This window comes from Bacillus rossius, chromosome 18, assembly GCF_032445375.1.
Source record: "Bacillus rossius redtenbacheri isolate Brsri chromosome 18, Brsri_v3, whole genome shotgun sequence".
Taxonomy (NCBI): Eukaryota; Metazoa; Arthropoda; class Insecta; order Phasmatodea; family Bacillidae; genus Bacillus; species Bacillus rossius.
This window is the reverse complement of record NC_086345.1, coordinates 26,807,893-26,831,392: the sequence shown is the minus strand read 5'-3', so window position 1 is coordinate 26,831,392 and position 23,500 is coordinate 26,807,893. Positions and strand designations below refer to the sequence as shown.

General features: G+C 42.3%; 1 long non-coding RNA gene across 1 annotated transcript in view; it reads right to left on the bottom strand.

The window, feature by feature from the left end:
* Positions 1 to 2,063: 2,063 nt before the first annotated feature.
* Positions 2,064 to 23,500, bottom strand: part of LOC134541094 (uncharacterized) — a 79,723-nt gene continuing 58,286 nt past the window's right edge. The window contains exons 2-3 of the long non-coding RNA XR_010076547.1: positions 7,883 to 7,999; positions 2,064 to 3,989 (exon numbers count right to left, since the gene is read on the bottom strand). This is a non-coding gene — a long non-coding RNA (uncharacterized LOC134541094). The remainder of the gene's footprint in view (positions 3,990 to 7,882; positions 8,000 to 23,500) is intronic.

Sequence of the window (23,500 nt, the reverse complement as noted above, 5' to 3'; positions counted from 1 at the left end):
ATTTCATGAAACAATATAGAAGGGGAAAAGAAATGTACGAAACTTTAGTTTTACTTTTTTATTAAGAGAATTTGCAAACGTAAATAGACCGGGGGAAAAAAACCTCGTATTAATTTCGCGATAGGCTAAAAATTAAATTCTGATTCTGCTATTGGCTCACTGTGTTATCTGTGGGGTCTTTCTTCTTTTTCTGGGCCAATGAAAGAAAGACTATCAACGAAAGAAGCTTCCAATTGCAGGCTAAACCCATTGAGACAGCTCAAGAGCCAGCGAGCGGCCAATGAACGGGAGGCAATGTGGAAGCTAACCCTGAGATCAATGAACTCACGAATTTTGACGTGATAAACGCCTTATAAATCGATGAACGCCGGCTGCACGCACGGAAAAAAAAACATGACTCATTGTCACGTTCCGCCCGAGCCGAGCGTGCAAGAACCGGCCAACCACCGTGCGAGAAAATCATCTATAATATCAAACAGGTTAAGGCGGGCTTTTTGAAAGCAGAAATTTTAAAATAATATTTGATTTATTTGTCCAATTTCGAAATTTTACAAATTAACAATTTATTGACATTGATTCGATTTCAGTTTATTTCTATAAAGAATTGTTCGTGATTATATTTAAAACAAATTATTTAAATTAAATTTGCAAAAACTGTAAATAATATTTGAAAATTAAAAAAAGTATGTAATTTTTCATCAATGTTTTCTTATGACGTTATCACGTAAAAATATCGTCCGTAAACCAAATTACAGAAAAAAAAAAACTTTTTTTTTTTCTTCCCCCGTCTACGTACTTACAGTCGCTAGCAGGGGTCTCCTCTCCGACAGCGATGGGGGATTGTTCCGTATCCCACTCTGGTGCCATCCAAGATGGCGGTTGTGACGTCACTTACCTCTCCTCACTCCAGATTCGTTTAAATATACACGTGCCGACAACATACTTTCATGTAGGGACTGGAAGGAAAAATTTAAAAAAATTGTTGTTTCAATGACCTCTAGGCTAGCTCATGGGGGCATCTCTGGCACATAAAGTTTGGTAAAGGGGGAGGGGGGGGGGGAGGGGTTGCATAAAATAAATTTATTTATTTAAATGCTAGTACCTCCATCGAGTTAAGAATAAAATGTATGTTTATTTTCAAACAATGCTTTCTTTGTATGTAAATTTTTATTTGACACCTGATCTACTACTATGTGTCATCACTGTAAATGCGTGTATTTTATAAACATGAAAATAGAATAAATAAAACTACTGGATGTAGTTGAATTTTTTTTGGGGGGGGAGGGGGGTTCCTCCCTAGCTTCAAAAAATCTTCTTTCTCGGGAAAACGCCACATTTTCCATTGGCTACAGACTTGTGGTATGCCTGAACTAGGTAGCCTGTGATTCGATGCTTCTTTCCTTGATGGTCTCTCATGTACAGGAAACTAAAGAAAAAAAAGTAATAAATTACGTAAAGTGCAAAGTACAGACTTTTTTTTTTAATTTATAAAAATATTGTTGCTAAGGGGGTTGAAAAGGAGTTGAGCTCAATTTAATAATAAAAAAATCATACGTGTGGAAATTATGAAGCTGATGTTACGAAATTTGGTTTATATGATAAACATACTAGAACTGAAAAAAATGGGGTGGGTGTGTTTTTATTAAAAAAAAAATCTTATCTCCAAAGCTAACCAGGCGATAGATAAGAAAACTAAGGGGGGGGGGGGGGAGGGAATTCACATGTGTACGTAAATGTTACGCGTGTTAGAAGTGAAACTTCACAAGATAGAGGAATGAGAATGTAATAATAATAATAATAATAATAATAATAATAATAATAATAATAATAATACAGTCATGGGAATTGCCGACAAAAGTGAAAACCTAAAACTTTGAAATAACTGTGGTCTATTTATGAATTTTTTTAAATTTTGACTATAGTCTGAATAATTAAAATTTCATAATTTGTAAAATTGAAATTATTATCATTATTCTGGTTTTCACATCCATACGACACCCCGGACAATAATTAAACACGTTTTAATTTAGTTTATTTATTAGTCAAAACTATAAGATGCGCTCTACAATCCCAGTACAGAATATCAATACAACTTAATTCAAATAACAATTAGTATACAATTATAATATTTATTTTTAAATCATAATTATTAAATTATAAATATATAATAAAATAATTCCATGTGACTCAAATACAAAAAAAAAATAATAGACGATAAATAGCAACACTTGGGAACCGGACCTAGTACCTAAAGCTCACCAGTATTATGCGCTATCCTAAACGCTTTGCAAAAGAATTACATACACGTATTTCAGTAAGTTTATATAAGCTAGTCGTAAATCACGCCTCTACAAATCACAATAAATTATGACAAATATTTAAGGGAAAGGGATAAAAATTCATGATCACATGTAAAATTATTATGTACGCAGTTGGCAATTAGATAAAAGTTGGACACTGTCTTATTGGTAGAGACCGGACAAATTCGCGGGTTAAGTGACATCCAGGATAGACTCCAATATCCTCTACACACTCGGGCAAATGCCAACTGTTCATTGGCTGCTGACTTGTGAGTCGTCTCGGCTGGGTGGTCTGTGATTCGACACTTCTATGAGTGATGGTCTCTAATTGGCCCTCAGTCCTCCAGATTAACAGTGAACCAATGACAGAAGCAGCACTAAAGTATAATTATTTGAATTTTAGCATAACACGAAATGAACCCGCGAATTTTTCATGTCTCTACTTATTGGCTATAAAAATATCCTTATTTTTATTTTCTTGTTTTACTTTTCGGGAGATTATTGTAAACAATTTCTTTTCATTAAAGAAAATTGAAATTTTTGATTTCTATTTTATCGGGCGAGGACGTCAGAATATTTCATACCGATTTTCTCAGCTCTCTTTACCTCGATTTCTATAAACATCAGTATGATGTCAGCATGGTATCATTTATCCTTACATCATTATTTTAGTCACGACAGATGTCAGTGGTATGTCAAAATTACGTAAAAATTCATTACCTAGCTATGACTTACCCCAGTTATGTCAGACCTAGGTCATGTATTCACGTGGTCAAATTAACTTCACTTACTGCTACTAGAGCATGTCGGTGATACGAACTCACAAGTATTTTACCCATCCAAAAAAAGAGTTCAACACGCACATGATACAGTCGAGTATATACAATGTACTAGTGTATATATGCGTATACATGTACACAGGCCGCTGCGATTCGCCAGTCTGGCGCAACACGTCACTAGCATGTCGGTGACGCGAACCCATAAGTTTTGCCCCTACCAAAAATCTCTCTACCCGGCTAAATAAGTTATAGCTAGAGACCTGAAAAATTCGCGGGTTCATTTCGTGTTATGCTAAAATTCAAATAATTATTCATTAGTGCTGCATCTGCCATTGGTCAACTGTTAATCTGGAGGACTGAGGGCCAATTAGAGACCCTCACTCGTAGAAGTGTCGAATCACAGGCCACCCAGTCGAGACGACTCACAAGTCAGCAGCCAATGAACAGTTGGCATTTGCCCGAGTGTGTAGATAATATTGGAGTCTATCCTGAAGGTCACTGAACCCGCGAATTTTTCCGGTCTCTAGTTATAGCTTGTAAAAAAAAGCGCGCAAGTATACGAGTGAACAAGTATGCGATTGAGCGAGTAGTACATACAGGTACAAGTATGGAAGCATGGGAGTGCGCAAAATTTGAAAGCTTGAATGTGTTGGCTGTGAAGTGTCAAGGCCAGGGTCAACTATGATGATTCCCGAGGTCAAGGTCATTCAACATGGCGGCTGGCTTCCCTTCCTTAACCCGGTGTCCCTATGTGAACTTTATACACCTGCTTGAGGTCTTTCGCTGATTCTTCCTTGTGATTGGCGGTCGTCTGCGAGAGAAGACATCGCCCTGTCTGGCCGGGCCATTCAGGACGAGTTTGCTTCCGCACTGGATGGCTGTGATTGGTGCGCCGACAGTAGACATGCATCTGAAATCAAACCCAGCCAACCATGAGGTTCAGACAATGCTACAGTGTTTTATGTTACAGTTTGCCTCTAAATTTAATTGCGAAAAAAAAAAAAAAAAAAAAACACATTCCTAGAGACCCAGAAATGTTAGCAGATTTTGTTATTAAAATTCTTAATGTTACAATAGAATTAATTATTTGTTGAAAGTGTTTTTACTGTTCCTAATAGTATTATTATTGTTAAGATATCTCCTGCTCTCGTGTTCTAGTAACGACATTGTACGTCGAGAAGTTTACCGGTCTCTGCTCGCGAAACAAGAAACATAAACAATGCGCTCGGATTCTAGTACCGACACTGTACGTCGCGAATATTATTTTCCGATCTCTACACGTGAAAACATGAGACACAACACCTGCGCTCGCGTTCTAGTAACGGCAATCTACGTAGAAAATTTTTCTGGTCTCTACTCAATAGACTATGAAACACACCTGCGCTCGTATTCTAGTACCAGCAGTGTACGTCACGAATTGTTCTGGTCTATACTCATGAAAACCAGAAAGCCAACAGTTGCGCTCGGATTACAGTACCGGCACTGTACGTCGCGAATATTTTTTCCGGTCTCTACTCGAGAAAACAACAAACACACCTGCGCTCGGGTTCCGGTAACGGCACTTTACGTCGAAAATTTTTTTTACGGTCTCTACTCGCGATACAAGAAACATAACTCACGCGCTCGGATTCTAGCACCGACACTGTACATTGAGAATACTTAGAGACAGGAAAAATTCGCGGGTTCAATGACCGTTAGGATAGACTCCAATATCCTTTACACACTCGGGCAAATGCCAACTGTTCATTGGCTGCTGACTTGTGAGTCGTTTTGACTGGGTATGGCCTGTGATTGGACACTTCTACGGGTGAGGGTCTCTAATTGGCCCCTCAGTCCTCCAGATTAACAGTGGACCAATGGCAGAAGCAGCACTAAGGTATAATTATTTGAATTTTAGCATAGAACTTAATGAACCCGCGAATTTTTCAGGTCTCTACTCGAGGAAACATGGGACACGACACCTGCGCTCGTGTTATGGTACCGGCAGTGTACACGGATCCCCAGGCGACAAAGCGGATGGTTGTTCGTTGTGACTGCCCGACTGCCCGGCCGTCTGCTGTTCCCGCGACCACTTATCATAATGACGCGGGCGGTCTGGTGGGGGGTGGGGGGAGACGCGAGCCGGCCAATGACGGGGCTCGGGAGTACGCGCGGATAGCAGATGGGCGCTGGGCTTGCAGTTAGGCCCGAAGTTGCGCCCTCACGTGTAGCTATCCACACCTCCGGGGCATACACTCCGAGACGTGGAGTATGTCCCGCTACAGTTCGCCATTTTATATTCCTTCATCCAGTACAGTTAAACCTGCAGACATTTTGAATAGCCGAACCTCAATAACTAGAGACAGGAAAAATTCGCGGATTCATTTCGCGACAGGCTAAAATACAAACAGTTATACCTCAGTGCTGCCCCTGATATTGGCTCACAACTCACCTGGATGACTCTGGGCCAATGAGAAACACCCAACCAAAGCTTTATCGAATCACAGGCTGCTAAGTTGGGACGCCTCACAAGACAGCAGCCAATGGGTGGGTGGCATTTGACCGAGTGTACGTAGAACTATGGAGTTCATCCTGGAGGTCAATGAACCCGCGAATATTTCCGGTCCCTATCAATAACATAAAAAAAAACACATAAAATATAGAGCACACGTTTTGCATAATTAACTGGCAAAGTTAAATTTTTAATTAATTTTGTTTTGGTGCAGTATGTATAGGGAGAACCAAATAGAATAAATAACTAAAAATATTTGCGTTTAAAAGAAATGCTAGTTGCTATTGCGTGGTATGGTTTAAATATCAGTCAGAAAAATTTATTAAAAAAAAAAAAAAAAGAAATTTCAGATGATTTAAAAGAGCAAGGTAAAATAAATATTATATTTTTTCGGAAAGAAATTAAACAATATTACATCGCAGTCAGTAACATTGTCTTTAAAACATACAAAGTTGCAGGTTAATATTCAACTTCATTCTCCTTATGCATACTGTACACAATTTGAAATTACAACTTTGCTAGCTAATTATGAAAAAAGTATGCGTTATATATCTATTTATTTTGTGGAAGTTCAGTCACTCAAAAAAATCGGAAACTTTAACCGCGTGGAAAATAAACATTAAATATTGACCTGGAACGGACAAACGCCTAAAGGTCAGTAGCTAATATACTGACTTTCATTACCACTTTATCGCAAATCATACATACTCTCCTTAACATAAAGGCTGTGTCGAAGGTGGCATTAATGAAATACTGACCTTAACAAAGTTGGTTCTACTTTGTGGTTGAATTGTACTCACATGCATAATGACCAAACTTTCAATTCTACAAGCAACTCGATTGACCAAAATGCCTGTATTGCGTCTAATGAGAAAAAAAAAACTTGTTCAGGGGTTTTAACTAATGATGTGCCAAAAATTTCCTCAGATACCACCAAACCATTAGTATTCGTACGATTCGATATTCGAGGAAAAAGATTCGAATAAAAATTTTTTTGGACGAAATGTATTTATATAATTATAATGAAAATATTTATTTCATAATATTAGTAAATTATACATAAAACCCAGGAGTTGAATTTTTTAACACCGTATTAACATTTTCCGTTTCATGTACTTGATTTTTATATTTGAACCTTGGCACCCAGATTCATATTCGAGGGGTGTATCCGAGATATTCATTTGTGTTCGAATTTGAAAATCGGATTTGAGGAAATTGGTATTCGACCCATCACTTGTTATCAGCGTTAAGGAAAAAGGACGGTTTGGAAGCGGATGAAAGATAAGGGGCTTAACTTTCACCGCGCGAGAGATTCAAGCTACAGTTTTCAAATGTGTGGTTCTCTCGTTCTTCACGTGTTTCCAGTCAGCTTCTGCAAATCCTGTTTTCTCGTTTTAGAATCGGATTTAGAATCAAAAATCGATATTTTTAGAATCGAAACTAAACATAACAGATGAATCTTTTTTTTTCACACACTTCACAGGATTCCACGAAAAACCGATGCAAAAATATTAACCTGATAAGAGAGAAGTATATGCATGCACCCGTATTAGAGTTATGTAAAATGCAAGGAAATAAAGACACCTGTAAATGCATTTCCATACAGCAGGAAAAATTTTACGTTTAAAATGGGTTTGTTAATCAAACTGTTTACATAAATAATAAAAGTATATTTAAATAATTTTAAATCATAATCAAAGTTTATTTATCACACTTAAAAAATAATTTAATGTACTATACTATGTTGCGTGAAACAAATTAAAATATCTCAGTAAATGTTCTTCACTTCATATGCGTTAAAATATTTTAATTTATTTATTTTTGTGAATGTGGCCCCTTTGTTGTATCTTTTGTTGGAAACGAGTTATTAAAAAAATATATAATAAAAATATTGAATTTTCTTTCTAATAATTTTTAGACCCTCTGCTGGAAGACAGGACATTTAGTGGATTAGTTTTGTTGCAAGCTTTTATGAAAATCTTCACTCTCGTGCACCGTGTTCTTGATTGGACCGCAGTTATTTGGACACGCCCCTCTACGACCGTGAGGCAACGACGCCCAGCTAGGAGAGAAGTAAGCGAATCAGTCAGTGCCAATTAATAGGGGGAAAAAAAACAAAATTTATCTATGAGAAATTAGCAAATGGGAGCAAACATAAAGCTTCGAATTTCAGCCCGACGCGACGCGGCGCCAGAAAACCGCACGTTCGCCTGAGCTAGTTTCGCGTAGGCAACCCGCACGGCAGGCACGTACGATGCGGTTGCCTAACATCCAGGCGATCACGCTAGGGCACTACACAGAGGTGAACTCACGGGAGAAGGTTTGATGAAGGCGACCTTCCAAGAGGCTGTATTGCACCCCAGCCATCGCCGTGTGGAGGCGACCTCTAGGCGAGGTGAAACTGCAACGGATCGCCGTCACCTTCCGCGCTGAAAAAAAAAAGGCGAATGAACATAACAAGCATCCACTTGAATAACTGTTTGGACGTACGCCTTTGCTAGTTCGCACTGATTGTCGTAGATAAAAGACTGAGACCGGACAAAGAAAGATGAATACACAAAAACACAGAAACAAAATTGGTTTTTTTCTAAAGTCGGTTTACGGACGATAGTTTAAAGTGACAACGTCATAACAAAACATTGATGAAATGATTGCATACTTTTATGAATAAAATTGAACTATTTTTATTGAATTATCACTGTTTTGTATGGATACAAAGAATGAGTGAAATGAAATCTTAAATTTAATTGATACATTTGCACTCATTAATTCAAATATGTTTATTACTTTAACGAACAGATTATTTTATCTATAACTTTTATACATGTTTGCTATTTAACTTCTTCCAATCTGTGTTATTCTGTTAAGGATAGGACGATGATAGGGAAAGTAGGAAACGAATGGGAGTATTTCAAGTTTAATGTGCCTCGAAAAAGTCAAGTCGATGGTTGTTCCAATCGAGTGGAAGAGAGATAGATGCGGCGCAAGCGTACAATGAGCGTAACGGGACACAGCGTAACGGGACAATGTGCGTAACGGGTGCGTGCAGCCGGAGTTCATCGATTTATTAGACGTTGTCACGTCAAAAAAAAATAGTTCCATGAGATTCGTTCCTATTTACGATCTCCGCTTCTGCATAGCTATAGAACGGGCGGACACAGTTGCAAGAAATTACGTTAACGTCTTAGTTATTCTATTTAAAACCATCTTTTTAACGGTGTTTTCCTTGTTTTCGATCACGAAGCGAGGGAAAGGCTGTAAAAAAATCTTTAAGCAAACTATGAAATTTTTTTAGTTAGTTTTTAAGCATTGAACCCTGTTATACTTGCGGTTTTTAATGAATTGGCAGTTGGAGCTACTCGCTGCAACACAAATTGGCTTGCGTTCCGTGCAAAAAGCTACTGATTACAGGGGACGGAAATAACACGTTTTTAACACACGGAGAAGGGGGAAGAAAAAAAAAATTAATCCGAGTAGGTGGCCATTACGTGGTTTCACGGTGGAAAGGTTGAAGGATGAAGGCGCAGTTAATAACTTGACGGACGGACACGCACGACTGCGCATGCGCGCATACCCGACGACACCCGAGACCGGCCGAAGACATCCGATGAAAGCCGAAGACAGCCGAGGACAGCCGACTGACATATTGTTGCTGTCCGTTATTAATAACTTCGTTTTCATTGCCGTCAGAATTTTTTCCCCTTCCCCATCTCTCTTTCTCTTTCACTAACCACCCGTTCCGCAATTTTCTTTCCTGTCCTGGCTGCTAACCGACAGTGCTTTATCGTTTCGAGACAGTTCATTGTCTGAAAACTTTTTCGCCGGAACTCTTTAAGAAATTGATCACGTTCGCGTGCGTTGCTAACTGTATGGTCTCACGCGGTGCAGAATAATTGTAACTTCCACCGAAGCATTTACTCAATCAAAACATCGAGATAGCCAGTTAGTTACACGACATGATTTCGCCTTCTAAACCGTTACTGAAGCCAGCTTTCAAAATTTTTCCGTTTCGTGTTTTATTTTCCATATTATACTGGTTCATTTTGCCACGTCATTTTCCGATGCTGGGTCCAGGGCCCGTAATCGAATATGGGGGCCATGTTCATGCCGTAAAAAACTCTTTTCTGCTGACTTAAAATTCCCGAGACCACGTGAACAGACTCTTGCTCTTAGCATACGATTGATTTCATCCCATTTTTGGTTATTTTGTGACTTAAAATCTTTTTTTTTTCCTCTTAGCAACCTAAAATTATTTACATGCCTTCTTTGGACGGACAGCACAAGCTGAATTTCTGCGTGACTCAACGTTTAACGTGATTTCTGTAACTCAGAGCCAAGCGAATCTGTGTGCAAATTTAGCGATTTTTATTTCATTGCTGATTATTAGAGGCATGCAGATTTCGCGAAAAAGATTCCGAGACCAGCTGAAAGTTAAAACACTGTCACCATCGTTTGTGTTTCGTGATTGTGTGAGTTACTCCCAGGTACATATCGATTGTGACAACACCCATCACAGTGATTCAGTGCGGAAGTAAACGCGTCCTGAGTGGCCCGGCCAAACAAGGCAACGACTTCTCTCGCAGACGGCCGCCAATCACAAGGAAGAAACTACAGGTGCGGGTATACCTTGTTGGAGTCTAATAATTGTTCAGAACTTTTCGCGAAAAATGCCTGCCCCTACTGATTATGTATTGGAAGATCGGTTTGCTTCGAAACCAAAACATTGTCACTCACTGGGATATTTTTTTTTGAAGCACGTAGCGTCAGTTGCGACAGACACACGTAAGTTCACACACACTTATAAATAACAATAAACTTACGGAATTTCAAACGAATAATTCGCCTCAAATGAACTAAAGGTTGTTCGTAATTTCAGATAACTGGATCATCGTATAAAGTATGCCCTATTTCAAGAAATAAAACTTATTGTGCAGGAATCTAAACAAGTATTGAATGTTTTGCTAGTTTACCAAGAACATTTTCGTGGATTCACGTTCAAATGTTAATAAACTTAGCACTCGTTATTTACGAAGATAACGGCAAATTTTACGAAGATCCTTAAAATGTGTAACCGAGTTCGTCTTAAATTTAAGATGAAAATTTTTAACAATGCTTTAAAAAATATCTGCCACTAGGAAGAAAAAAAATCCCGTTCGGCACAACCTTCAGGCGTAGGTAAATTTCGAAGTAACTATATTTCTTCTGGAAATGTTTTGGAAACTTTTATAAACTACTGGAACATGTTAAGAACTTAATGTAGCTACATAACAACCTACATGTTCGCCAATATTCTTAAAAGAACGATTTAACATTTTCTCATATTCCATTCAGCGAAAATATTTTCAACTTAATGCATCCAGCATTAAATGTCTTAACGATTTTCATATTGTGCCTAATAAGGTAGTTTTGCAATTATTTTTTTCCAAATATAACATTATTTATTCATTCCCTTGCACCTGGTCTTATAATTTTTTTGTACAAAGATTTAAGTTAATATTAAGATGGTTATTAATAAATTCAGACAAATTTTATACTAGAGAAGAAACCATTTTAATTTTCAAACCCTGTTTTTACGGTATCAAAAATTGTTTGAGCCCAAAGATTCAGACTACAAATACAAGAGTAAATTTTGTAATTTGCTCTGCCTCGGAGCTCTTTGGCAACTGAGTTTCCAAATATTTTCCTTGTGAAAGCAAAAATTATTATTATTATTATTCAGTGTTCATTTAAATGTCTGTAAAATTATTATAATTTTTTTAACAGCGTGAAAATTCCCCATGTTTCTGGCTTTACGTGGTTTCCCGGGCGTATCTGTCTCTCTCTCGCCGCTGCGAACTGCGGAAGGGCTGACAACCTCGGCGGTGGAAATTCACAACTAAAATTTATCCCCCCCCCCCCACACACACTCCGGGCAAGTTTCTGAGCGGGATCATACAGCGGGACACAGAGCGAGAACTTAAATCACGTGTTTCCCTTTTGTTAAGGCGGTTGTATATGTGTATATACACATTATTTTCTCTTTCCTATCTCCCCACCCCGTCTGGGTGTTATTAAAGAGCTTTTTATGGGTGGACTTCAAGTTGATGTACGACGTCCTCAGTAAATCCTCATTACGGAAAGTCTACTACAAACACCGCAATTCTCTCGCATGAAATACGTGCAGCAAGAAGTCAACTGGAAGATATAGGATATACCCCCCCCCCCTTTTTTCCACCCCTTATTTTTTTGTGTGTTTCTGAATGGGTCCCGCCACCATTTTGTGACCCCCCGTGGAAAAAACGACGCATTGAAAATTGTGTTTTACACAGTCTCTCGTGAAACGAATTCAAAGCCTAGGTTTATACACTGTATAAATTAGATACCTGCAATATTCGCGGATTCATTCGGTGATAGGCTAGAATTCAAACACATATACCTCTTAGATAATTTTGCTATTGGCTTACTGTTCATCTGGACGAATCTCAACCAGTTATAAGCCCTCAACCAAAGAAGGATCGAATCACAGACAAACCAGATGAGAAGACTTACAAGTTGGCAGCCAATGAACTTGCGTTATTTACCCCGAGTGTACAGGGGTATGTGCAGTCTATCCTGAAGGTCATCGAAACGCGAATTTTGCAGGTCTCTATGTATAATATATTTTTTTTGTAAACGGGACAGAAATATCTACGTAAAACTACACATATTTGTCAATTTGTACATTGGCATTACAAACAACTGTATCGATACAAAAATTGTGTCCGCAGTAATAGGTACTGGGTTCGAATACTTACCCGGGCATTTATGCTTTGTGTTGTCCCGGTACTTACATTAGTTAAGAGTTATTTGTAAACACTGCCCTGAATAGCTTCTAAAGTATTAACTGCGTAAATTAATAACCAAAATAAAAATAATTATTGTTGAATATTTTATTGTCTTTACACTGTTTATAAAAATATTATACTTGAATGAAACACAAAATAGCTGCGTATTGAGCTGATTAAACATAATTATTGTATTATAAAGTTATTATAAAAAAGTAAAAAATAATTTCTAATGATTAGAGACCGGAAAAATTCGCGAGTTCAACGACCTTCAGGATAGACTCCACGATCCTCTGCCTACTTGGGCAAACGGCGCCCGTTCATTGGGTACTGAATTTTGAGGCGTCTCAAGTGGGTAACTTTTGATTGGATACTTCTTTGAATGATGGTCTCTAATTGGCCAAGAGTCCTACATATTAACAGTGAACCAATAGCAGAAGCAGCACAACGTTATAATTATCTGAATTTTAGCATACTACGAAATGAATCCGCGAATTTTTCCAGTCTCTACTAACGATGAGATTTGAAACCACGGTTCTTGAGGTTAACAGGCGCCCATTCTACCGCAGTGATACTGAGCCTCTTGGGGTTTTAGAAGGAGAATATGTATTATAATCATTGTAATGCCAGTCTTCTTGGGTATTTCAAAACTTGCGATTAATTTTTAACATGAATATTTTAGTTTGGCCATTATATTTCAATGTAGTTTCAATAAAAAAAAAAAAAATAATTTCAATTTGAACACAAATACGTTTGGCGTGTCCCCCGATGTTCACGAAAGTGACTATATACGGGTTTTTACGTTGCTACACGCGTGGTTCCGCCATCTTTGTGCAACATTTCCCGCTCCATCGACTTTCGTTTACGTTCTCACTTGAAATCACTGCTGCCAAGTGTCTTTGTACCGATAGAGCTGAGGATTTGACACGTCAGAAAGAGAATCTCAGCCTCCCCACCAGGGAACACAGGTCTGCCAATAATATTACGGAACGGCCTGGTAACACTGGCTGGAGGCACGGGGGAAATGTTAGTAGCCCTGATGGTCGCGTTCAATAACCGGAACTCGCCTCCTCAGCTGCGATTCCCAGAGAGCGAGATGTTTTTTTTTTTTTTTTTTTTTGAAATGGCAGGCGAGCGCTCGGAATAGACGCCATGACGACAGTATTTTTTTTTTTTTTTCCCAATCGAGTAAGCTTCCTCTAATCGGATTGACTTCCACGTTTACTGAAGCGCTCCTGCGCTTGCCTGGTTGGTGCGTTTCGTTCCAGAGTAACGGGCGAACCTCGATTTGAAAATTTTTATGAAACCTTTTTCCAATACGAAATTTCATTTAATGGTTTTTATTTGATCGAAACTTCTTTACAGTCGGCGTAATAAGTTACGGTAATGAGGTCGTCAGCTCGCAGCGAATAAGCTTAACGTAAGCAAAAAAAAAGATAATGTCCAGGGGCTCCTGGCACAGTGTTCAGGCCGATGTCAGCCATCTTGGATTGTGACGTCACGGCGGCCATCTTGGAAGACCTTGAACTTTGACCTTTGACCTTAACCCCGGCCGCCATCTTGTAACCGCCGTTTTGGAATCCGACGTTTTAAATCCAACCATTTTGTGATGCCGCCATTTTGAATTCTGAAACTTTCCACCATTATGAAATAATGACGTCACCATTGTAATTTTCGTTATGGCCGCCATCTTGAAAATCAGAAATTATTATCTGAGAAAATTCAAGAAACTTTTTTAAAATTTATAAAAAATTAATGTAATAAAATTTGAATAAAAAGAAATTTCCACAATTTTGTATCATTACGTCAATCTTAAAGATATGTAGTTTTTATGCTAGAAATTCAGGGAAAATTTTAATATTAAAAACATATATATTTAATTTGAATGAAAAACGAACTTACAACATACATTCCTCGGTCAAGTATTTATTTAAGTTTCTTCTTAGCAAACGAACACGATCACAAATTTTCCATACCTATCTGTTTAGTTTATGCAAACAGGTTAAAATTTAATAAAAAAAAATACACTCATTAAACCGCGAAGTTTTAGGTTAAATGTCACGATTTTCAATCCATGCCCGTAATGAAAATAGTTTTTTTAATTTAATTTTCAAGTATCGCGCGCTTAACAAACAACAGAAATTTTTTTTTTCATTCAAATTATATTCCTCGTTGGGAAAAAAAATTTGACACGAGTGATTGTTTTGGAAATTTCCCGAAGTAGGAGCCGATATTGAAACGAGCGCGCATGATCGATTTGTTGTATCGATCCTTCTCGGTCGACGGGCTCCCCGGGCTGCTAATCACTTAAAAATATTATCGCGGCCACGCCTTGTTCCCCGCCAGTCCGAGACCCTGACAGCTTCGGGCAGGTCGAGACAGGCCTTCGCAGCGGATTGTGGGTAATAACCACCCTTGTCTGGATACAGTCCAGGCACGGGGCCGTCACGTGTTCAAGGCCGGAGACGGCATCGCACACAGGAAGCACCCGGGCACGTATTTTTTGACGTGACAACGTCTAATAAATCTATGAACGCCGGCTGCACGCACGAAAATGTGTCCCGTTACGCACATTGTTCCGTTACGCTGTCGGCGAGTGCAGTAATATTAGGTTATGTTACAATTGACTAAAAAATTATGGTGATTCATATAATTGATGATAGATATTTGATTACAGTTTATTTACATGAGAACTTGTTCATAATTATATTTAAACTTTATAGCTAAACGTCAGTTTTTAAAATTAATTACAAGTCATCTATACACGTGAACTGTTTCGTCGACTGTTTATAAAGTGAAGTGAAAAGTTAATGTGGTTTTCATTGCTTATTACAACAACAATTTCGGCAATAAAGGTTAATTATTCTTGCATTTTAAAAGTCTGATTACTAGTATAATTACAAATATTTATTCTTTTATTATTAAAATAAAAATGATTCAATTTGATTCATAAAAGTATGCAAATATTTCATCAATGTTTTGTTATGACGTTGACACGTTAAACTATCGTCCATAAACTGACTTTAATTTAAGCCCGTTTAAGTTTTTGCTCAAGGAGCCGCTTCCCTGGTCTATTCTGCGTCGCTAAAAATTAAAGTGAAATTTCAGGAAATTTTCATCGAAGGACTCACCTCAAACAAACCAATAATTCTTAGTTGACATTAGATTAACTGAAGTAGCTTCTGGGTTGTAGCTGCGTCCCGGGCGAATAATTCACCGACGTTCTCACACATTGGGCTTATTTATGGAGGGGACTAGTGCAGAGCTCTGGTGGCTTGGAAATGAACTAACGGGCACTGTTTGTTGCGTGAGGCGCCAAGGGGCAGGCGATTTAGCGGACGTTCAAATACCCAGGGAAAGTAATTCGCAACTCTGCCACTAGAGGTCAGAGGCGGTACATTCGAACGCTCGTGTCAAGACCTTGAGACAGGTCGTTCCTGGCCAGGGTTAAGGACTGGTCACTGCTCTGGGCATTGTTCCCAGGAAAGGATGGAGAAGGGGTTGTGGGGTGGATTTGCGCTGCTGTGGGAAATTAAGCCAGCGACGTGCCGAAGCGTAAGTTAAGACAAGCCGCGGGTGTGTCTGAAATCGCTCGCGTAAGGCTGGCTCTCAGAACCTAGCTTCTCTAATAGCTTGCAGGACATAGCAGTTCTATTCATTGCTCGGAGGAGAATTACAGGCGATGTACGTGCGCCAAAGCAAGAATATGACGATAGCACTTGCTGGGTAATTAGAAGGTAGGCAAATTTATATTTATGATGGGAACGATTGGGGAGACAGGTCTGACAAAGATTAAACGGAAGTGTACAGGAGGCGGAAAAAGTTTGGTTTGTTGCAGCAAAAAAAAGCTTGGTGACATTATTTTTCAAAAATTCAAATTTAGAATTGTGCCATAAAATACTAATTGTTGGCACACATGTTATGCCAGAAATAACCACGGTGATGTGCGGTGCGCAGTTAGAATGTGTTTCCGTGTGTGAACAGGATGGTGTTCTTCACGCTGCACCCGGAGGACCTGGAGGCGTCTCTGTGGCCTCTGCAGCTGCTGCTGACGGCGACGGGGCTCGGTCCGGGGGGCTCCCTCCCGGGGAAACTGTATAAGGCAGTCGCCGCCGCCCTGGTAGTCGTGACGACGGCGAAGACCTGGCGCTTCAGGATCCACAGCGGCAAGAACCTGTTGTCCACCTGCCACCTGGCGGGTCTGGCCCTGCGCACATGCACCACCCTGGCGCACCTCGCCCGGGGCTTTGACCCCTCGATCGCGTCGACGCTGGCCCGGGTCGACCATCTCCTGCTGGAGCGTCCCAGGGAGACGTACCGGAGGAACACCCTTGCCCAGTTGGCGTCGACGCCCTTCTTACTGCTGTCGTTCGCAGCGGTCCTGTGCTGCTTGCATCAGCTGAGAACCTGGGGCCCGGGACCTGAAGACCTTGTGCTAGCCTCGCTCTTCCTTCAACTGGTAGTCTCTGCGGTCGCGCACGTGCACATGGTCGTCATGGTGACCTTGCTGGGCCGGAGGTTCGGGGCCGTCAACCGGCTGTTGGGTCGTCCTTCTCCGGACCTGCTCTTCCAGAGGTCTCTCGCGGGGGACCGCTCCTGGAGGAATGAGGTCGTCAAGCTGATGAGCGCGCACTTGTCCCTCTGCGAGGTCATCGAGTGCGTGAACTCGAGGCACGGCCTGCCTGTCCTCCTGGACGTGTCGGCGTCCTTCGTCAACGTCCTCACCCTGATGTACTTCGGCGTCCCGCGGGACTCGGGCTACCTCGCCTCCTCGCTTGTCTGGAGCCTCGCGCACTTCGCCAAGATCGCGTGTCTGGCGCGCGCCTGCGGGTCGGCGTCTCGCGAGGCGGGCGAAACCTCCGACGTCGTCCGGAAGCTGAGGCTGTTCGCGCCGTCGACGGCGGGTCCGGACGCCCTGCAGAGCGACGTGGTCGCCACCCGGGTGAGGTTCTCGGCGTGCGGGTTCTTCGACCTCGACCTGCACTTCCTGGGCTCGTTCGCGACGTCGGTGACCGCCTACCTGGTCATCCTCTTCCAGTTCAGCGACTAGGCGGTTGAACTCGGCACAGGGGGGCATGCACTTGCACGTTCCGCGGGAAGATTCCCCAGACTCACTGTCATCATCGTCTCTGTTTCCTGATCAGGTGTGTTTCTTCCAGGTGCGCATCGATTGTCACAGCACTGATCGGTGCTGTGCCGGAAATTAGGAATTTCGACACGTTTTTTTCTAATTTTATATAATTTATATAATTTTTGGAAATTTTATTTTGCTTTATAATTTGGTTTCTTTGGGTGATTAACTCTTTGTTAGGCTGGTGTACTCCCCTTAGTTAAACTTTGTGCCAGTAGTCTGAAGCACCTTTCCCAGAGACCTATAGGATATTTTGCAGATCTAAGACCTTGTTGGCAGACCATTTGTAATTTCCCTAGCTTACAGGCACGTCCCAGGCCTGTAATGTTACTTCACTTTATGACTAAAACTGCATTCAACAGCTCTGGACGAGTTGTTACCATTTCTCAGAGATGAGCTGACCGTAGCCTTTACTGTCACGCAAACTTCTTAGGTTCACTCCTCGAAAGTCACGTCATGGATGCACTTTCCCAGCGTCGTTGTGTTTTATGCCCCCCCACTTACTCCACTCCCCCCCTTCAGTTCTAAGAATTCGCCTAAGACCAATGACCGGTCATAAACCCCAGCAGACAGCGACCGTCTCCAAGGGCGACTGGCATAAAAAAATGTGAGTGCAAATATGGACCACCCCACGACATCTAGCGGCAGAAACAGTAACTTATTATCTTGGCCGCCAGAGCGCAGCACCTCACTGCCCCTTTATTTCCTTGTTAAAGCAGACGCCTTGGGCGAGTCGATTTTCCTTTTTATTTCAGACACCCCTCAACAGGTAGCGCTAAGGTCGGCCAGTGCTACCAACTTCGAGACATCAGTCAGAGATATTTATGATGCCCACTCGGAGAACTTCGGAACCTTTCGGTCCGGACGTCCCAGTCCCTCCCCCCCCCCTTTTGATTGAACCTTTACTTTTAATTACAAGACACAGTTCTTCGCGTGACACTTGGTGTCGCGACTGCAGCCGGACCATTTGCGATTATCGGTGAGTCGATGAGACACTGCAAGACTTCCATACGGCCACAACCGACTATGTAGTCGCCTAAATAAGGGATGCTATCCCTGTAATTTTTTAAGTAGTTTAGTCTGTCTGCTTAGTACAAAGAATAATAGTTAGTTTTCTTTTAAATCTTTTTTGAAATGGTAGAAACGACTGCGCCAGCTGCGTATTCGCGGGATCCAGTTCCTGGGGGGCGACGCATTGGAAAATAGAAGCCAACTTCCCTGTCTGGTGAGTGACAATCCGCGACTTTCCTCAACATCCCGTTAACTTTTCCGGGCATTTTCTGCCCCGTATACTGTCTGTTTACAAGTTCTGATCAGTTTTGATTTGGACTGTTCGCAGACAGGGTCCGAGAGCCGGACGCCGAAGTGGCACTTTAATCTTACTTCCTCAACACCACACAGGCACCCTGGCATCATGTTCCCGCGTGATCACCGGGAAACGAAGCCCCGACCTCCGGTGCTACTGTGCCTTTCAACATTTTTTTGAACTTTCCTAAACGGAATCACACCTTGTTTCTGTTCATTTCCAATAACAATGTGGAACCTTAAAGATTCTAGCACATAAATGGTAATCAGAGCGTGGTTTGCTGCCACAGTGCGGAAGCAAACGGCGTTCAGAGTGGCTCGGTCAAGCAAGGCAGCCACTACTCTCTTGCAGATGGTCCGCCAATCACAATGGAGAAAGCACTGGTGAAGGGTATACGTTGTTGCAGTCTGATAGGCGAAAAATTCCTGCCCCTAACTTAGTAGCACCATTGAATATACATATAATTAGAGACTGTTAAAATTCGCCAGTTCAATGACCTTTAGGATAGACTCCAATATCCTTTACACACTCGGGCAAATGCCAACTGTTCATTGGCTGCTGACTTGTGAGTCATCACGACTGGGTGGCGACACTTCTATAAGATAGGGTCTCTAATTGATTCTCAGGGTTCCAGGATAACAGTGGACCAATGGCAGAAGCAGCAATAAGGTATAATTATTTGAATTTTAGCATAGCACGTAATGAACATCCGAATTTTTCAGGTCTCTACTGATAGTACACAGCAAGTCTGAATTCAACAAAACTAATTTCCGTTGCTGGTTCATTACGGAAAAAAAAACCTGAATGTCTGAATTTGCTTCCCAAGGCTGATACACGTCTTTCCATTTGAGTCAGAATAACATTTTTGACGTGATAACGTCTTATAAAATCTATGAACGCCGGCTGCACGCACAAAAAAGCATGACTAATTGACACTTTGTGCTTGAGCCGAGCGTGTAAGAACCGGCCAACCACGGTGCGAGAAAAACTTCTATAATATCAAACAGGTTAAGGCGGGCTTTTTAAAAGCAGCAATTTAAAAATTTTGATATGACGTTATCACGTAAAATCATCGTCTGTAAACCGACTTTACAGACAACCCCCCCTTCCGCGTTTGCATACCGAAGCATGCCGCGCTTGCCTGGTTGGTGCGTTTCGTTCCAGAGTAACGGGCGAACCTCGATTTGAAAAAAATTTTTATCAAACCTTTTTTCCAATACGAAATTTCAATTAATTGGTTTTCATTTGATCGAACCTTCTTTACAGTCGGCGTAATAAGTTACGGTAATGAGGTCGTCAGCACGCAGCAAATAAGCTTAATGTAAGCAGAAAAAAAAGATAAGGTGCAGGGGCTCCTGGCACAGGGTTCAGGCTGATGTCAGCCATCTTGGATTGTGACATCACTGCGGCCATCTTGGAAGACCTTGAACTTTGACCTTTGACATTAACCCCGGCCGCCATGTTGTAACCGCCGTATTGGATTCCGACGTTTTAAATCCCACCTTTTTGTGATACCGCCATTTTGAATTCTAAAACTTTCCACCATTATGAAATAAACATGTCACCGTTGTAATTTTCGTTATGGCCGCCATCTTGAAAATCCAAAATTATTATCTAAGAAAAATCTAGAAACTATTTTAAAATTTATAAAAAAATAATGTAATACATTTTAAAAAAAAGTAATATCCACAATTTTGTATCATGACGTCAATCTTAAAGATATGTAGTTTTAATGCTATAAATTCAGGCTAAATTTTAATATTAAAAACATACATATTTAATTTGAATAAAAATCGACCTTAAAACATACAGTCCTCGGTCAAGTATTTATTTTAGTTTCTTCTTAACAAACAGGTTAACATTTCATTTAAAAAAATACTCTTTAAACCGCGAAGTTTTGGGTTAAATGTCACGTTTGTCAATCGATGCCCGTAATGGAAGTAGTTTTTTTATTTGATTTTCAAGTATCACAAACTTATCAAACAACTAAAACCCTTTTGTTTCGTTCATATTCTATTCCTCGTTGAAAAAAAAAAAAAAATGACAACAAATTTTTTGTTTGGAAAAATTTCCCGAAGTAAGAGTCGATAGTGAAAACGAGCGCGCTCGATCGATGAGTTGTATCGATCCTTCTCGGTCGATGGCTCCCCGGGCTGCTAATCACTTAAACTGATTATCGCGGCCACGCCTTGTTCTCCGCCAGTTCGAGACCCTGACAGCTTCGGGCCGGTCGAGGCAGCCCTTCGAAGCGGATTGTGGGTTATAACCGCCCTTGTCTGGGTACAGTCCAGGAACGGGGCTGTCACGTGTTCAAGGCAAGAGACAGCATCGCACACCAGAAGCACACGGGCACGTATTTTTTAAATCTAAGCGCGTTTAGGTTCGTAGCTCAAGGAGCCGCTCACCTTATCAATTATGCATCGCTAAAAATTAAAGTGAACTTTAAGGACATTTTCATCGAAGGAGTCACCTCAAACAAACCAATAATTCTTAGTTGACATTGGATTAACTGAATTAGCTTGGCTTCTGGGTTGTAGCCGCATCCTGGGCGAATAATTCACCGACGTTCTAACACATTGGGGATATGGAGGGGACTAGTGCAGCGCTCTGATGGCTTGAAAATGAACTACCGGGCACTGTTTGTTGCGTGAGGCGCCAAGGGGCAGGCGATTTAGCGGGCATTCAAACACCCAGGGAAAATAATACGCAACTCTGCCACTAGAGGTCAGAGGCGGTACATTCGAATGCTTGTGTCCAGACCTTGAGACAGGTCGTCAAAGGCCGGGGTTAAGGACTGGTCACTGCTCTGGGAATTGTTTCCAGGAAAGGATTTAGAAGGGTTGGTGGGGTGGAACTGCGCTGCTGCGGAAAATTAAGTCAGCGACGTGCCGAAACGTAAGTTAAGACAACCTGCGGGTGTGACTAAGGCTGGCTCTCAGAATCTAGCTGCTCTAATAGCTTGCAGGACATACCAATTCTTGTCACGGCTCGAAAAGGAATTACATGCGATGTACGTGCGCCATAGCGGGGATAAGACGATAGCACTTGCTGGGTAATAGGATCGTAGGCAATATTATATTTATGTTGGGAAAAATTAGGGAGACAGGTCTGACAAAGATTAAACGTGAGTGTGCAGGAGGCGGTAAAAGTTTAAGTTGTTGCAACAAAAAAAAAATGACTGGCGACATTATTTTTTCAAAAATTAAAATTTACAATTGTGCCGAAAATACTAATTTTGGCACACATGTTATGCCAGAAATAACCACGGTGATGTGCGGTGCGCAGTTAGAATGTGTTTCCGTGTGTGAACAGGATGGTGTTCTTCACGCTGCACCCGGAGGACCTGGAGGCGTCTCTGTGGCCTCTGCAGCTGCTGCTGACGGCGACGGGGCTCGGTCCGGGGGGCTCCCTCCCGGGGAAACTGTATAAGGCAGTCGCCGCCGCCCTGGTAGTCGTGACGACGGCGAAGACCTGGCGCTTCAGGATCCACAGCGGCAAGAACCTGTTGTCCACCTGCCACCTGGCGGGTCTGGCCCTGCGCACATGCACCACCCTGGCGCACCTCGCCCGGGGCTTTGACCCCTCGATCGCGTCGACGCTGGCCCGGGTCGACCATCTCCTGCTGGAGCGTCCCAGGGAGACGTACCGGAGGAACACCCTTGCCCAGTTGGCGTCGGCGCCCTTCTTACTGCTGTCGTTCACGGTGGTGCTGTGCTGCGTGCGTGAGCTGAGAACCTGGGGCCCGGGACCTGAAGACCTCGTGCTAGCCTCGCTCTTCCTTCAACTGGGCGTCTCTGCGGTCGCGCACGTACACATGATCACCACGGTGTCCTTGCTGGGCCGGAGGTTCGGGGCCATCAACCGGCTTTTGGGCCGTCCTTCTCCGGACCTGCTCTTCCGGAGGTCTTTCGCGGGGGACCGCTCCTGGAGGAATGAGGTCATCAAGCTGATGAGCGCGCACTTGTCCCTCTGCGAGGTTGTAGAGCGCGTGAACTCTAGGCACGGCCTGCCCGTCCTCCTGGACGTGTCGGCGTCCTTCGTCAACGTCCTCACCCTGATGTACTACGGCGTCCCGCTGGGATCTGGCGTGCTCGCCTCCTCGCTTGTCTGGAGCCTCGCGCACTTCGCCAAGATCGCGTGTCTGGCGCGCGCCTGCGGGTCGGCGTCTCGCGAGGCGGGCGAAACCTCCGACGTCGTCCGGAAGCTGAGGCTGTCCGCGCCGTCGACGGCGGGTCCGGACGCCCTGCAGAGCGACGTGGTCGCCACCCGGGTGAGGTTCTCGGCGTGCGGGTTCTTCGACCTCGACCTGCACTTCCTGGGCTCGTTCGCGACGTCGGTGACCGCCTACCTGGTCATCCTCTTCCAGTTCAGCGACTAGGCGGTTGAACTCGGCACAGGGGGGCATGCGCTTGCAAGGTCCGTGGGAAGATTCCCGAGAGTCACTGTCACCATCGTCTCTGTTTCCTGATCGGGTGAGTTTCTTCCAGGTGCACATCGATTTTCACAACACCGATCAGTAGGGACACCTGTATTTCGCGAATACATTTCGTGTCAAGGTATTTCACATAATACTGTAGCTTTTCTCCTGTGGTTATCGGCTGAGGTCGGTGAGAGATGTCGTCCCGCTCTTGACGGGGCCAATGAGATTGTGATGACCGTATACTGCTGCACCCTCACAATTTGCAATGAC